Source organism: Nicotiana tabacum, chromosome 14 (assembly GCF_000715075.1).
Source record: "Nicotiana tabacum cultivar K326 chromosome 14, ASM71507v2, whole genome shotgun sequence".
NCBI classification, from domain to species: Eukaryota; Viridiplantae; Streptophyta; class Magnoliopsida; order Solanales; family Solanaceae; genus Nicotiana; species Nicotiana tabacum.
In genome coordinates this window covers 114,251,290-114,263,549 of record NC_134093.1, presented here as the reverse complement: position 1 = coordinate 114,263,549, position 12,260 = coordinate 114,251,290, and positions in this window count along the sequence as shown.

Sequence of the window (12,260 nt, the reverse complement as noted above, 5' to 3'; positions counted from 1 at the left end):
TGCGCTTTTCGCCTGGCTTCTTTGCGTAAAGAACCTAACTCATCTGAAGTTAAGAAAAATGAACCATTTAACCTTTTAACCAGTGTATGCTAAGTAGTGGCAATAAGAATCTGAACTTTCTGAAATTGGAACCAGAACTTGAATAGGAAAACAAGTGGACACACCCGCAAGGAAACCCATCTCGAAACCAGCGAGTTGCCTAAAACCTCCCTTGTTGTCTTGCTTGCTTTCGGATAAGAAAGACTAGTCACTTTAACCTACCTTCCTAGCTTTAGTTGCCTTAAGGCTTGTCTTTCTTTCAGAACCTTGTTACTTTTAAGCTGTCTTTTCGCCTGAGGCTTTCGGACAAGACTACTTACTCCAGTAGGTTAGTAAGCTACCTCTTCCACTTTCAGGCAAGGGTAGCTCTGAAGGGAGAGTTGAGCGGAACCAGGCATAAGGAGCAACAATCGCTATTGATAGTTCCCCCGCTAGGGGAACGTCAGGAGGGGGACATGCTCTATGTCCACTGATTCTGTTTAGTACAGTATAGGAAGCCCTTGTTTGAGTGAGAGCTTCTAGAATGCCATTCATTTCGCAATAAGAAACTTTTCCACATAGAGGTTTCAGCTACTTAAAGCGAGAGTGCATCCAAAAATTTGAGAAGAGTGCTCGGCCTTGGTTGAAACAATTATAGGTGTCAATGGACCGATTTCACTAGAAGAGCACTTTCTCCAATGTGCGCAAACAGAGATGCCACTTTCAATGATGGACACCGGCCTTTGTGTTAAAGTAGCATCGAGTTTCGCTTGGAAACCGGCAAGTTTCTAGTTTCCAAATAAGTGGTACCCTTTCTTTAGAGTCCGGTAGGTCAATTAAGTTGCCTAAATCTCTTCCTTATCTGCTGCTCTGTAGCTGCCTTCCTCGCTTCGTCTTCGGCTTTCAGAGTTGTGAACTAACCTCTTCCTTTTACAGCCAGACAACTGGCAGATAAGCTGGGCATCTAAAGAACATAAGATTCGAGCTGCCGCCAGGCATAAAAGTCATATTGTCAACTAGGGAAATTGGCACAACCAGGCATCTCAAACATTGATAAGGGAAGAATCAGGCTTTCATTAGGATGATATTCCTTTCATCCGAATGGCAAGGCTTGCTAGTTTCCTGAAGTACACTCGCATCTGTCTATCTATGTCATAGTTGCTTGGAAGGAAGGTCTCAGATGTACCTTCGGCATGTAAGAGATAAAGAAACCAATCAAGATTGTGCCAAAATACAAGTTACATATTAATTTACATGGTATCTCTTACAAATTTCATAAATCCTTCAAGGTCCGGAGGAATTTCCGTTGGTGGTGGCGGAAATGAAGCTTGGCCATCACCGCTTCCAGGCGAAGCATCATCCTCCGCAAGTTCAGCTAGCATTTCTTCATAAGCTTCGTCTACCTCTGGTTGTGATTCAGCAAGTCCAAAATTTCTTCTTTCCGAACGGATCCAATCTCTGAAAAGTACTAATTTTTCCAAGCTCTCCTTCATAGACGCTCTATAATCACCGAGTTGAAGTCTTGCTTGACTGAAAGCGCTCTCTGATGCCACTGTTGAAGCTTGAATAGTTAAAATATCTCGGGTCATCCTTGAAAGAATCGAAAAGTATTTTTCTTTGTCCTTCCACCATTCCAAAATATTAAAGGAGCTGTCGGGATTCACTTCCTCAATTCTCTGTGACAAATAAACTTCAAGCTCATTTAGCTGTGAAAAATCACTAGTACTAGAACCTTGAGAACCCCTGAACCCTGCCGAAGCACTAAGTGTTCTTACTCCCGCAGTTCTTTTAGATGATTGAGAACTAGAAGAAGAAGGAGTTAGAATATTTGGTCTAGCATAATCTAATGCAACTTGATAAGCATTATAAATAGTTTGAACATTTATTTTAATTGAGGCTATTGCGTCCGCAAGTGTAGACAATTCCTCATCTTCAAGTGCTAAACCATTATAAACAGTTTCATACCAAAATTGAGGACCTCCTAATTTCATAGTAGGATTTAACAATGCAGCAACACCATAAATAGGAGGAATAGGGAAAAAATATTTTTTAAATTTTTTTCTCATGGAATCAATAGCAAGTTGATAAATTTCCTCGCCCTCTGAAAAATGATCAAACAAATTTGCAAGTTCTGCAATATAAACTAAACAGTTAGAAATAGTAGGATAATATTGCCCAGAAAATTCATTTGTAGCAATATGAAATTTTTCTAAAAATTCTACAAGCATTTTAACATTAGCCCAATCCGCATTTGTAAGGTGCTCATCATCATCACTTACATGAGCATTAAACGTTGAGTTTATGGGGTTTCTATATTTATATGCAACAACTAAACTTTCATACATGTAATTCCATCTAGTTGGACAAGGTTTAGGAACCTTTCTTTCTCTTAGGCCAAATTCATCGCATCTTTTAAAATATTCTCTAAGTCTATTTCTACGGTTTGAATAAAAAAGCCAATTAAGAGCCATTTTAACCTTTTTAATTTCAACATTTAAAATTCGCATACCATCACCCACAATTAAATGGTAAATATGACAAATACATCTAACATGAAAAATGTTACTAAATGCAGGACTTAGTGTAGTGGTAAGCAAGGCTACATCATTTGTGTTACTAGTAGCATTATCCATTGAAACTGACATTATTTTATCACTAATGCAAAAATATCTACAAATATCCGTAATCGTGCTAGAAATAAACTGCCTTGTGTGATGTGAATTAATTATTCTATAAGCAATAATGCGCTTTTGCATTATCCAATCCTCATCAATTCAATGACTGGTAAAAGTAAGGTAATCACAGTCATTACCACTTCTACCAATATCAGTTGTAATAGCAACACGATAATTTATATGAGTAAATAAATAGCGCAAATATTGTTCATATTCATATTTATATTTACAAATATCACTCTTTACGGTTGTGCGAGGAAAACCTTTATAAGTAGGATTATAAACTTTTCTAATATAATGCACAAAGTGAGGGTTAGAAGGAAAACTATATGGTAAGCACATAACAGTAACCATTTTTGCCAATTCTTCCCAATCTTTTTTTGGATCATAATATAAAATACTACCGATAACAGTATTAATTCCCGGTTGAAATTGATTTGACCTGGTACTAAGGTCAGCCTGACTAGGTGCACTTGTCCCCTCGGCCAAAGCTTTCATACGAAAATATCTAGCTTTATCTTGAGGGTGTAGCAATATGTGTCTAGTCAAACTTCCTGTCCCCTCCCCCTTCCCTCTCCCCCCCGACTTCCAACATATTTAAAAACTAACTTTTTGCCACAAGTTTTACACTTAGCCCTATTTTTTTCTCTTAGTTGAGTAAAAAATGGCCAAACAAGAGATGTTTCTGCCCATTTAGAAGGTTGTCTAGAAAAAGTAGGGGCAGTAACAGGAGGGTCAGACGGGGGATCATTTGGATTATTATTAGTTGGGTTAACTTCAGGAGCAGGACTAGTAGGTGTATCGTCATCCGGTTGCGTTTCATCAAAATCTATTTCTTCATCATCATTTTCATCAATAGTTGGATTACCATAAAGAGCATTCATATATTCATGGTTTAATTGTTCACCGGGTGTAATATTATGGCAAAATTGACTCTCGGTAAATTATAATAAACTATTATCGCTATCAAGAATAGCAGGTGTAGGACGGGTAACAGGTTTCGGCCGGGGAGCCGGGGGAAGTGGAGGAGGAACAGATTGGCCACTAGATTCACCACTCTTGGATTTTCCCTTATTTTTACTAAACATTTGTTTTAGGGAATAAGCCATCTTAATTAATCAAGCAAAGTAAATAAAACAAACAAAACTATAATATGAAAACTTAAGAGTTGGAACGAGTTTACCGAATTGACGAACAACTTGTTGAAAAATAATTATCGTTGAAGACTTGAAGACTTCAATTCACCAAATTCACAATTTTGCACAAATTGTAACAACTAAGTAAGCAATTATAGAAGAATATTAGAGAGATTGATGATTTTGTGAGAAAAATGAAAGAATGAGGGTGTATTTATAGTTGAAAATAGGGAAAAAGTGTAATTATAAAAAGCTTGGGGTTAAAACAAAATTTGGGGGGTTAAATGGCTATTTTGCAAAATAGCCGGCAGACCAAACGGCTAGTTTTTAAATGGCCAAACGGTCAAATTTTTTTATTTTTAAAATTATCCGTTGGGCCCGTTTAGGACCGCTTGAACCGGCCCACTTCTGAGCCGGTCCTGATCGTAAATGGTCCTGGTCTCGCGGGCCTCCCATATGAGACCGGCCCACTACCCGGCCCACCACCCCACGGTCCCGGTCCTATCCGGTTAGGACCGTTTAGGCTAATCGCCCATGTGGGCTTGCGGTCCTGGGCCGGTCCCGGTCCTAACCGGCCCACATGCCACCCCTATGCCAGCATGACAGTGACATTCCACTCTCCGGGGCAATCCTCATAGCGTCCATCATGGCGAGGTACCCAATACATGTGGGGAACCTCATGGCCCAGAACATATCTAAGGCAACCGGGAAGGAAAAAAGTTCCTACCCTTACCCCAATTTCATCACTATGTACCTAGAGGCCCAGGAGGTTGAGGGGAGACACTTTGATACGAAGGTGAAGCTGAAAAGGCCCTTCTCTTGGTACAGCCTTCAGGGAGCAGACAACCCGAAGTCCAAAGGCAAAGCCACTACATCCACTGGCCAGTCTGAAGAGCCAAGGGTAGTGGCCACTGGTTCCGAGTCTTCCACACCGGAGGGTTCTTCGGCTGCTATGCCACCTCCCTCATCTAGGCCATATGTTACAGGCCCATTATTTGTTCCCTCATCTTCCGCATATCCTCAGACTTCACTGCGGGTCTCTCAGACGCTATCCAGCGTCAACAACTGGTTGCACATCAAATTTGTATGTCTTATCCAGTGCAGTCGCAGCACAGGCAGCCCCAGCACAGCTTCAGGTACCTCCATCAGTGGAGGATTCATTGAAGGAGCTTCTGGACAACCAGAAGAAGCTCCTGGACAACCAAAAGAAAATCCTGGAGACATTAGATACTCATTGGAAGGTGATCAAGGAGCTGGGCAAGCAGGTCAAAAAGATGAAGAAGACTCAAGCTTCAAAAGAGTCAGTGGAGCTGCTGAAGAAGGAGGTAGAGAAGTTCACTTCTACCGGAGATATTCCACTGGACCTGCTTATGGAGGAGACTGCCCCTCCAGCATAGACAACACAGGCATCAGAGCAGGAGGCTGACAGAGAGTCGGTGAGAGGATTTGTGGTGCCCCAGTCAGAGGACCTGGAGATACAGTTGGAGGACCCAGAGGGAGTTGATGATCCTATGCAGTCCGAGGTCCCCATTGGTGAGCCTGACCCCATGCAGACAGAGACCACAGAGGGAGTTTTCTTTACTCTTTATCCTTTGTACAGTAACCATCACTCCAATTAGAGTCTACCGGCCAAATCACATACTAGCACGATTCCAAACCATTCTACACTTTCTCAAGGTGCACAACTACCTTACCAGTGAATTCATATGCTAATCTGCCACTCTTACTTTGGTTAAATTATCTCCTTTAAGAAACTTCTCAACCTCTACTTCTCCTACTTGACCCGCAAGTACTTTAACCACCGCGAAATGCTTCCCGTCATGTCTTCCCTCATTCCTTGCTGCCCAATTGCTGCATCAACTCGAAATGCATCTCTATCATCCCAGAACCATTAGAATGCTACCGACTCTAAGTCTCTTCGAAGATCATCTTTCTCGAGACATCAACATCAGATATACCCATTCGCAACCAAAATTACTACACAATCACTTACTCTTCTTGAGCCCAAACTCATTGACTGACATGAGAATTTAATTTTCCCCAAAATTTAATAACATAAAAGATCCTTCAAAACATTAACACTCGAGGCCGTACGTCACATCAAAACGAAAATCAAGCACCCAATGGCCTTCCTTTACATTTCAAGAAAACACTTTTCATCACATTTACATCGTATTAACACCTCCCACAGTTACATCATACTCACCACAAAGCCATTCCTCAGCTCATCGGGCCACAAATTCCACTCGTAGAGACATTATCGGACCTATGAGTCCAAATGTATAGGTTACAACTGAAGCTACCGAGCCTAAGCTGCGGTCTAACCGTGGCCTCAAGTCCTCCAGACCGGCCCACCACCACAAACACATAATACACATATCAACCTTGTTCATAGAATCATAAGCTGGCAATGTACAACTGATACTGAGCGCTCATGTGCTCATACGAGATGCGTGGAGGGAATTCAAAGAGTTATGCCTCAAGATGAATTAATTTCGCACGATAGAATACAAGAAAGTGAAATTTTCCTAAGGGTTCTGCAGCCTCTCGAAGATAAGTACAGACGTCTCCGTACCGATCCGCAAGACTCTACTAAACCCGCTCATGACTCGTGAGACCTATGTAACCTAGGCTTTGATACCAATCTATCACAACCCAAACTAACCCCTATCGTGATGGCGCCTATCGTGGAACTAGGCAAGCCGACTCATTTCCAAAACAAACCGATATTTTCATTTCAAAGATAATTTCAATGTTATTTACATAAAAACCTTCGTGAAGGAGATCAAATCAAAATAATAGTGCGGAAGGAAAACCCCAATATCGGGGTGTCACTAGTCATGAGCATCTACTACAATCTGTCTAACAATATCAAGACTAACTCAGTCTGGAAAATAGCTAAATACAACTAGAGGAAGATAAGAGGGAGAAGAGCAGGGGCTGCGATCGCCAAGCAGCTACCTTGCTATCTCCGAGGAAAAATCTGCAACTAGAATAATCAACAACCGCTACCGTGTCTAGCTACACCTGGATCTACACACAAGGTGAAGGGAGTAACGTGAGTACGCCAATTCAGTAAGTAATAACAATAAATAAAGACTGAGCAGTAGTGACGAGCAATCGAGCATATAACGTTCATATCAGGAAAATCTCAGTAGAATATCTCATACTTTTAAAATCAGGATTTGAATCAAAACATCTCGTTTAAACCCAGTTCCAGTAAAATCATTTAAAGATATTTTTCAACAATTTTCAATAGAGGAAAAATGCAAATGTGAGCAAAATGATGAATCATAAACAGCCCCTCGGGCAAACCTCACAGTCACCTGTGCCACTCGAGCATACCTCACAATCACTCTTGCCACTCGGGCATACCTCACAATCACTTATGCCTCCCAGTCACTCAGCACTCGGCACTCGCACTCAGTAGGTACCTGCGCTCACTGGGGTGTGTATAGACTCCGGAGGGGCTCCTTCAGCCCAAGCGCTATAATCTGTACGGACAACTCACGTGCTGCATGGACAACTCACGTGCTATAATAATAAAGTATGTTATAGGCGGGCAGGCCCGATCCACACTCATCCTCACAATCAGGCCCTCGGCCGATATCAATATGTTGTGGCGTGCAGCCCGATCCCATAAATATCCTCATAAATCAGGCCCTCGGCCTCACTCAGTCATAAACCTCTCAAGACACTCGGGCATTTCAGTAAAACAGGGCATTCGGCCCAAAATATTTATATGCATGAAAATAGAGTCATAAAACTGAGTTATACGATAAACAAGTATAAACATGACTGAGTTTAGATTTTCAATCGAAAACAATGAGAGGATAGTAAGAAAAAGCCCCTAAGGGTCCAAACAGCACTGGCACAAGGACCAAACATGGCATTCAGCCCAATTTAGACAAATTCTTTCTAAAACATATAAGTATCATATAGTTTCAACAAAGTATGCAATTTTACAGTTGCTACGGGGCGGACCAAGTCACAATCCCCAATAGTACACGCCCACACGCCCGTCACCTAGCATGTGCGTCACTAAAAATAGTAGAATGATACAAAATCCGGGGTTTCGTACCCTCAGGACTAGATTTATAATCGTTACTTATCTCAAACCGGTCAAATCTCTACCCTGCAATGCTCTTGCCTCTGGACTCGGCCTCCAAATGCTCTGAATCTATTTATAATCAGTACAATACCATCAATATACGCTAATGGAATGAATTCCACAAGAAAAACTATCAAATTAGACCAAAACCCGAAATTGGTTCAAATCCGGCCCCCGGGCCTACGTCTCGAAATCCGACAAAATTTACAAAACTAGAAAGCTCATTCACTCACGAGTCTAACTATACCAAATTCATCAAAATCCGACATCGTTTGGTCCCTCGAATCCTTAAATTAAACTCTAACGAATTCCGAGCCCTAACCCCCTACTTTCACTCCAAAATCCTACTAATTAAATGATGAACAAAACCATAGATTCACAAAATTTATACCACTATGGGTTAGAATCACTTACCCCAACGTTGCTCCTTGAAAACCTTCGGAAAAACTCGCCTCTCCTGAGTTTCTCAAATCCAAAAATTGAAAATGAAGACAAAACCACGAGCTGGGGCTTTTCTGCCCAGCACAATCGCACCTGCGGCCTCTTTTTCCGCTTCTGCGATGCAACACCTGCGAAAATTTCCATCGCAGGTGCGGAACTCACTAAAGAGCCCATATTCCGCATCTGCGGCCCAAAGCGTGCGCCTGCGCTTGCGCACCTGCATGTTACTCTTCGCATCTGCGAAGTCAACCCAAAATCCTCCTCTCCGCATCTGCGGTTTCCCCAAACGCACCTGCGACTCCTCCTTCCGCAGGTGCGGAAATAGCAGTAGCAGCAGCTTCAGCTGCATTTTCCAACTTCGATAAATCTGTTAATCACCCGGAATCATCCGGAAGCCCTCGGGACCTCAACCAAAAATACCAACAAGTCATATATCAACATACAAACTTGGTCAAACCTTCGAATCACTCAAAACAATATCCAAACACCAAATTACCCTCGGATTCAAGCCTAAGAACTTCTAAATTTTCAAATTCGGCAACCGATGTCGAAACTAACCAAACCACGTCCGAATGACCTCAAATTTTGTACACACGTCACAAATAATACTACGAACCTACCCAACTTCCGGAATTCTATTCCGACCCCGATATCAATTTTTTCACTGCCGACCGAAATTGCCGAATTTCCAACTTTCGCCAATTCAAGTCTAAATCTACCACGAGCCTCCAAATTACATTCCGATCATGCTCCTCAGTCCAAAATCACCTAACGAAGCTAATTGAACTATCAGAATTTCAATCCAAGGTCAAATGCTAAAGAGTCAAATTTTGATCAACTCTCCCAATTTAAAGCTTCAACAATGAAATTCTTTAAATGCTAAAGAGTCAAATTTTGGTCAACTCTCCCAATTTAAAGCTTCAATAATGAAATTCTTTCTTCCAATTCGATTCTGAAATACCTGCAACCCAAAACCGACGATTCACACAAGTCAAAGTACATCATACGGAGCTACTCATGCCCTCAAATAACCGAGCGAAGTGCAAATGTTCAAAACGACCAGTCGGGTCGTTACAGCCTTTCAAGCCAACCCTTAAGGAATCAAGTGATCCGATTCCATCCCAAACTCTTCCAAATCCCGAACTAATCATCCCCGCAAGTCATAAATCAGTAAAAGCATGTACGAAAAGTCTTATTTAAGGGAACAGGGTTCTAGAGAGCAAAATAATTGGTCGGGTTGTTACAATTGTACCACGTATTTATACTTATTTATTTTATTTATTTACTGTGCCTCATATTTGTTCACCTCTTTACTATACCTGATATTATTGGACCACTAGTGAGTGTTGATGTCGACCCCTCATCACTACTCCTCCGGGGTTAGGCTAGACACTTACTGGGTACACGTTGATTTACGTACTCATACTACACTTGCTGCACATTTTTGTGCAGATACTTTTATGTTTGGTGGTCCTTTGGGCATGGAGGCACGAATAATGCGGGACTTGCCGCGAGCTGCATTTAAGGTTACGATCCGTAGCCAGCAGAGTCTCCTCCAGGGTTATTTGTATTTTTCCTGTCTAATTCGTATTCCGGACAGATGCTGTATTTTATTTTACTTCCTAGTTGATGCTCATGCACTTGTGATACCAGGTTTGGGGGTTACTTATGAGTTTTTCAGTATGGTAATTGGGAAAATATTATCATTTACTCTGTGAATTTTATTTCTGATTATTTATTGAAGGAAAATTTTGATTTCAAAATACTAAAATGAATAATCGAGTTAATCAATTATTGTTGGCTTGCCTGGCAGCGGTGTTAGGTGCCATCATGACCATTAATGAATTTTGGGTCGTGACAAAAAGTTTGCAAAGTATTGTTGTATTTGAAGAGTTGTAGCTTTACAAAATTACGTGATTCATGTAACTAATTTTTATTTTATTTTATTTGGTACGATGCTTATATGAATTGAGATTAAAAGGAAAAAATGAATCCCAACTTATTTGGAGTGATGAATAATTATTGTTACTATTATTAGTAGTAGTAATAACTAATTTGCTATCACATATTATAATTTCTACAATTCACTAATACAACTTAAATCCTAAAAAAGCACAACATAATTTTAATAAATTAATGAAAAAAATGAAGAGTCCAAGTGAGTATATAAAAAAAAAATCTCGGCTTTTAGTTTTTGTTATGGCTACAAGAAAATAAAATATAGATCCTCTTTTATTTACAAAATCTTATTGGAAACTTACTTTGTCCGTGAAAACAACACTATTGTTCTTGTCTTTGTCAAAGCTTTTTAAAACATGTTTTGATGTCTTTTTTTTTTTTAATCTTGACATGTTTTAATAATGGTTGTAATTGTTACACCAAATCAGTTACTAAATTAATCATGTTATAAATTACATGAATCAAATTGTATATTTTGAGACTATGGATTGGCATATGACAAAATTTTGCATTCCATATCATAAATATATTTAATGCATGTGATTTCTCAAATTTCTCAATTGATGTTATCTCTTTGGCTAAAAAGTTCAAATTTATTCATAAAATATTAGATTTATCTTATATTTATCCTCTGTTTATCTTTCGATCCATAAAAACTCTGCTAATTCTATCTCATATTTACCCCTTCCTATCTCTAATTATTGTCCAGGTTGATTCTGACATAAATAAAGGATTTAAATTAGCCCCAAACTATCAAATTAATTTATATATACCTTCTACTATAATTTGAAACATGGCCCCGTACAATTGCAAAGGTCAAAATATATTTTTGAATAATTAAAAAGGTCCAAATATATCCTACATGGATTAATTATTTCGATGGTGTAAAATCGTTAGTGGGAGCTCCTACGAGCCGGAGGTAAACGAAGTGCATATATAAAATAAATTTAAAACGTTAGGAATATATTTGGACCTTTTCCCATAAAATATAATAAATATTACATAATCAGAAATCAGGTAGAAAAATCTGCATCATTTGTTGCAGATGAAGGATTTGCCCATTCAAAATTTCAGATCCTATTGATAAAGCAATTAGCATCAAGGAAAAGAATATTAGTAAGTGGTTAAATGACATTACTTGAAAATATGTATTATTATTTTTTTTCATTCTTTTTTAAATAAAGTTAAGGAAATCCTTAGCAATCAATTCAAAGGAAGAAGATTAAGGTAATCTACAATACGGGTTTGTTTCAAACTTTTCCTTACTTGTTGCTTTCCTCTAATTTTATGCAATTACACTTACCTCCCTTCTATTTTTGAAAATATACTGACCTCCCCTTTCTTTTAATCTTTTCTTTTTCCTTTTTATTGGTTGCAATATCACCAATTCCATGCAACAATTGTTTCTTTCTAATTTTTTTCATTGGTAACTGCTATTTTACTATTTTTCTTTATAATAAATTAAAAATACATAAAAATAAAGGGTAAGTTTCATTAAATTTGTAACAAAGTAGAAAATAATATAAGATTAAAATTCCTTTTTTATCATTTGGAACATGCTAGAGGGATAAAAATTGGACACTCTTACTTTATTACTACCCTTTAATACTCCTTACAGATTTGAGTAAATAATATATCGAACGTCTTTCTCCATTTTCAGCATGAAAAATAATCTCTTTGTGGAATTATTTTATTTCATTTTTTTTGTTTTTTAACATCAATATTCTTAATAATGTCATAATCACATATACTATCTTCCAAAAGTTAGGCATTTTAGTTAAATTAATAAAGTAGAGGGGAGAAATTAATCTTATTTAAATTACCGGGTAGGTCTTTGTAACTAACAAAACTTGAAAGCTGAGGTTGCGCTATAAATTTAAATATTTCTCCTCGAGTCTGTACTGAAACTTGTATCTTGTC